The sequence below is a fragment of the Azolla caroliniana genome, unplaced genomic scaffold (assembly GCF_043228905.1).
Source record: "Azolla caroliniana isolate FFs.n. ecotype wild unplaced genomic scaffold, voAzoCaro1.0.p SCAF_22, whole genome shotgun sequence".
Classification (NCBI taxonomy): domain Eukaryota; kingdom Viridiplantae; phylum Streptophyta; class Polypodiopsida; order Salviniales; family Salviniaceae; genus Azolla; species Azolla caroliniana.
In genome coordinates this window covers 37065-43488 of record NW_028230457.1, presented here as the reverse complement: position 1 = coordinate 43488, position 6424 = coordinate 37065, and positions in this window count along the sequence as shown.

The following is a 6424-nucleotide window of genomic DNA, read 5'->3' as shown; positions in this document are numbered from 1 at the left end:
GAACACCCCGAAGTTCCTATCAACCCTGCTGCTGCAGATCGTCTCAGTCGTCTCCAAGAAATTCACGCTACCATTCTCCACAATTTGCGTGATGCTAAACGTACATACAAGAGGATTTCGGACCGTCATCGCCTAGACTCCTCAGAAAACAGTTCAGGTCAGGGATCGTGTATGGCTTCTACAACACAACAACAAGACCACTAGGCCTTTGGTAAATTAGATTACCAACTGGCCCGTACGAGATCACTGGTAAGATAAGCGATGTTGCATTTCGTCTTGGCCTCCCTCCTCACATGCATCTTCACCCCGTGTTTCATGTCTCCCTTCTCGAACCTCACACCACAAGTTTAATTCCAGGCCGTCTTACAACTCCCCCACAACCTGCAGAGTTTTTGGAAGACCCGGAATTTGAGGTTGCTACCATTCACGATTCCAAGATTGTGCAGAACAAGTTGTATTACTTGGTCGATTGGTTAGGCTATACACCCAATGATCGAACTTGGGAACCTGCAACAAATCTTGTCAATGCTGCGGACATGGTCACCGAATTTCATGGACAATATCCTCATAAGCCAAGTCCTAGTTCAACCCATACGACCCGTGATGACACTTACATATGATTTGGGTTTACAAGGAATCGAACCCACAACCTTGTTAAATGGACAAGGGGGGGTAGTGTCATGATGACACTTACATATGATTTGGTTTTACAAGGAATCGAACCCACAACCTTGTTACATACGTGTCGAGTTCTTAACCATTGTAATGATATATTTATGCGTGAAGAATTTATAAACTATATAGAATATCATAAAGTATTCTAGAGTACTTTATCTTCTAGAATGTTCTAGAATATTCAAGAGTGCTCTATTGTCTCGAACGTTCTAGAATATTCTAGCATAATCTTTATTCTAAGATTTTCTAGAATACCCTATTAAGACTTATAAATATGCATCTAATAATAAGGGATAAACCAATTTGGTTCAACGTCATTCTAGAGCTCCCTTGTTGTTTATTGTATTCCATCTTCTAGTGCAATACATTATCTTTACAATATACTCTCTCTCTCTCTCTATGGTTGAGAAAATTGAAACTCCATGCGCTACATGTATCGATATTGATGATGTCAATAAGGGAATAAAGAAGATGGCAAGTGGGAAAGCAGCAGATTCAACCTACGTCTCAAGTGAGCTTTTAAAATGGACAATGCCACACACTCATCATTGGATAATGTCAATTTTAGAGCAAGCTATAAAACAAGGATTTCCAAGTGATTGGCTTATGAATTGGATTAAACCAATATTGAAAGGCAGAGATAAGAATCAAGTAGCAAATTATCGTATAATAATGGTGAGCTCAACTATTGCTAAATTATATAGTACTATTATGGAGCAAAAGATAAGCACATGGGCTGAGAGTACAAGCAAAAGAGCACTTGGGCAAGCCGGATTTAGACCAAAACATTTCACCGTAGATCATTTGGTCAGATTAAGAGTAATCATGGAAGAGACTTGACTACAAGGAAAAACACTTTATTGTTGTTTTGTTGATTTCAAGAAAGCTTTTGATATCGTACCACGAAGTGAGCTTTGGAATAGAATGGTAGACATTGACATGCCATTAGAGTACCGAGTTGCGGTTGCACGTCTATATGAACAAGTTAAATGCCAACTAAAAATGGATAGTGGATTCTCAAAGAGCTTTTTAAGTAACATGGGGGTCAAGCAAGGATGTCCACTATCACCCACACTCTTTGGCTTATGTATTGCAAGAGAAGAAGAATTGAATGACCCCAATTTGATGCAACATGTTATCTTGTTGCTTCTATTTGCAGATGATGTGGTACTCTTCTCATATGATGTTGATAGTATGCAACATTTACTTGGGGTATTAGAAGAATTTTGCCATAGTAGTGGACTAGCAGTGAATGTGGAGAAAACAAAAATGATGGTAGTGGAAACCATCCAACCTCATCATTACCCTATGCTCACATATAAAGGTGAACATATACAATTTGTTAAAAGCTTTAAATATCTTGGTATTGATGTACCCGCCACAAATAAATGGAGTGCATGCTTTGATTCTAGACTCCAATCCAGTTGGAAATCATATTACCTTTTGGAGAACCAATGCAACCAAAGTGATACTTGTGGATGGGAAGTAAAATTAATGTTGTTCAATGCCATGGTAACTCAAGTGTTGCTTTATGGAGTAGAAGTATGGGGTGGCACCATCTCTCTTAATGCATGGAACGAGATTGAGAAAATTCAAAAGATGTTTTTAAGGAGGCAATTAGGAGTTAAATGCACTACCTCTTACCAGGTTATGCTCTTGGAAACGGATGTTCGACCCATAGAACTATTGGCCCTCCAAAGAGTATATAAATACATTACAAAAGTCAAGAATATGCCGAATCATCGATTACCACCTCTTTCTTGGAATGTTCGATGTAAGCTACAAAAGAATCATAAAAGTAAGATTCTCTCATCTGGTTGGATTGTTGACATAAAGAAATGGTTTAGAAGATGGGGTGTGGATGATCTTTTAGAGCTTTCAGGCAATGTTATGCAATATGTAATGATTGAGGAAATGTTGGTGGAATCATTAAGGATGAAGTGGGAGGATGCTAAGAGGACAAAGCTAGAATACTACATTGCAAATGTCAACCCAGAATGTCGGTCCCAATATGAAGCAAGAATGTCTATTGATCGTATCCAACCTTATCTCATTACCAATATGAGTAGCAATGTTCGTAGAGCCCTTACACTACTTCGCACTCGATCTCACAAGTTAGGTATTGAAGTTGCATCATGGTATCAAAATGTAACGAATTTGAAGACATGTAAAGTATGCAATGAAGGCGTGATAGAGGATGAATGTCACTTGCTCTTCACATGCTCGACATATACAACAATTTGTTCAAGATATGTTGACATACTAAGAGGGAGTGATAACTTAAGATCCATACTTAAGACACCACCTAGAAGGTTGAGCTCCTATTTGTATGCTTTATTAACACATAGAGACTTTGTGCTTCTACATATGAATACCCCTTTTTAGGAAGGAGACATATATCAAGAACACATGTATACTCTAGTCCCATAGGTCAAATTTGGCCTCTTTATGGACAATAAAAATTCTAATTCTAATTCTAATTCTCTCTCAGTCTTGACAGTATCTTCTAGTGCAATACATTATCTTTACAATATACTCTCTCTCTCTCTCTCTCTCTCTCTCTCTCTCTCTCTGTGTTGATAGCGCCGAGTGTAACTGCCCATGACCCTACATAAAGGGCATCGAAAAATTGTAAAAACTAATCATAATCTTGTATATAGTTTCTGCAATATAGTTTTTGTTTGTCTGGCTCTCTGTGTCTCTTTCATCTGTGTCGAGTGTATCTGTGTTGAGCCGTGTACTCTGTTTAGGCTAAGTACGTACGAGTTGGTTGTAGTCGTCATCGTAACCTCCATAGTCTCCACAATCGAGATAACCAATACGATTCCAATGCACTTCACCTGAGTTACTGGCATGACAGAAACAGTCATTCCCTAACCACAATTCCTTTGAGCTGAACCCCGAAGGACTGAGGATTCAGCACTGTGTCACCTTAACTGGTAACATAGCATACAAGTACAGATACAAGTACCGAGTATAATCGGTAAGACACTCACACCCTCTCTATTAGTCTACTCCTAGGTTTAGTCTTCTGAGATCCTCTCTCTTTTTCTATGTTCGTTGCTCCTAGATCTATATAACTTCCCTTCTATTTGGTGCTTTCCTCCCACCCCTTCCTTGACATTCAGCTTCCTTATTCGGTTGTTAATGCTCGGCTCCCTTTGGTTCGTTTCATACTTGACACACTTGTCCCACTGAGTAACAAAGGGTCCATAGAAAAAAGAGATATTTTACTCGAAGATGACAACATCTTCACTTGGCTAGATTAGCTCAAGTTGACAATTTTAGCTCTAGATTATCTTGATAATAGACAACATGTTGAGAAATAAGAATATAAACATACACAATGTATTCTGAATTTTGTTTTCATTTTTTAAGTAATTATTTTTTAAATAAACTTTAACTTTTTCTAATTATTTTTTTAATTTTTTCTAATTATTTTTTAAATTTTTTAATAAAATCATTCTTTTTGGAAGACACTATATAAAAGAAAGTATTTGCATCATTTTCATTATCGCGTTGAAGAAGGCTAAGAGCTTAGGAGCACAAGCATTCAAGCAATCTCAAATTCAACAATCTAGAACACATCATCGAAAGTTAACAATCATGAACAAGGGGGAAAACATTGTCATGTAAGATTTTTCAACCAATATTCCTTTAAGATGCTTTCTCTTTTAAGTTGAAATTGTCAACCATAATCCAATGCAATTCATCAGATTGTGGTTGAAGGCTAGAGGCCTTCAACGACAATCCAATGCACTGCATCGGATTGTGGTTGAAGGAATCTTGGCCTTTAACCAAAATTCGTTGCACTGCATCGGATTTTGGTTGAAGACTCCTTCCTTCAACCACAAATCGATGCACTGCATCGAATTTTTGTTGAAGGTCCTTGGTGTTCAATCACAATCCGATGCACTCCATCGAATTGTGGTTGAAGGCTTCCTCGCCTTGAATGGGAATCCAATCCAATGCATCGAATTCTCCATTGCAGTTTGGTTGAAACCTATGCCTTTCAATGGGAATCTGATGCAATGCATCAGATTCCCATTGAAAGGCGTAGGTTTCAATGGGAATCTGATGTAGTGCATCGATTGTGGTTCATGATTGAATCCTTCAACCAAAATCCAATGCACTGCATCAAATTGTGGTGGAAGGGCATAGGTTTCAACGGGATTTCGATGCAATGCATCGAATTCCCATTGAAACCTATACCTTTTAGCATAGAAAACTGACATTTTTTGTCATGGTTTACCCAATACTAAGCCCAATATTTTGTTTCTTTTCGACACTTAAAGATGCATTTTTATAAAGAAACATACAATTTTTCTCTACTTTAAGCACTTTCTTTAAATTTTGTCTTTTCTTTTAGTGAGCCACGACAAAAAGTCCCAGCTTTCAAGCTTAAGATACAGTCCCCAATTAAAGATAAGTCCTGAAGGACGCTCTTCGAGTTCGACAGTGATGGCACCGCGAAGTCTTTTGTTGGGAATACAATGAAGTTACTTGAAGAAAATCCTTACGAACTTAAAGTGAAAAACTACATAGACCTAGAATCGAGTTTGGTTTATGTAAAGGAAGATGGGGTATTTTTACTTATTTTTGCAAAGTCGCCGAGAAAAGGCAAACAAGAGTTAGGGAAGACCTTCTTCTTCTTCTTTTTTCTAAACAAGATGTCCTTCCATTAGTTTTAAAAAGCATATCTACTGCAATTTACAATCCACTTATTTTACAAAAATGAGAGATGAATTGGTTGAGATAGATTGCATTGTTGGGAATGCACTGGTTGATATGTATTCAAAATGTGTTGGTCGACCTATATGCAAAATGTGGTGAAGCCGATGAAGCATGGATTACCGCCAATGGTCTCTTTGCATTGGATATGGTTATGAGAACATGAACTTGGCGAGGACACACTAAATCTCAAGAATATTTATTTGAAATTAGGTGGAAGTTTGCAAGCATTAGAAAAAGGATAAGAAGTGCACAGTCATATCTGAAAACAGGGTTTGGAATATGTTCTTGTAATCAGTAATAGGTTGATTGATATGTAGGTAGAATTCCATTTCTTCTTATGGGATCGATGGAATGAATGGATGTGGTCATAACAAAGAAAGGATTACTTGAGTTAGGGAAGACCTTCACTTATGGAAAACTCTAAAATATTGAGTAAAAGTATTCTGATTCCCCAAATCTTACTCTTAATGTAGAAAGCTCAAGGGGTACTAGATGTGTTTTAGTTTATGAAGGAAACCTAGTGATAGATGGTTGCACTCCTAAAGTATTACATAAAGATATTCAATCAAATAATAATATAATTGTGTCTCTTCGTCCTTACGTTACAGGGGAGCTAATGGTTGTAGAGGCAGAGAAGCCTCCAAAGACATCTCAAAAGTCCAAACCAGAGAAGAACAAGTACAAGAAAAGAGCACAACCTAATGACGACGAACTTGATGTAGTTGAGTTTGCAAAAGAGGGGGATGAGGAGCAACAACTCGAAGTTGTTCCTTCAGGAGGACAAATTTCATCATGTATACTCACCTCGGAGCAAAATAAAATAAGGGAGAACATTGTCAAGACAAAGTTTGTACATAAAGGCCAGTTTTTTCACTTGCCAATTTGTTCAATTCAAAGGCCTGAAGTGGATCCCGTGACCGGAAGATGTCCACTAGGAATTCAAGAGCCCCAATTTGTACACATGCAGAACCTAAAAAGTAAAATGAAGATTAATGCCCATGCAACAATTGTACCA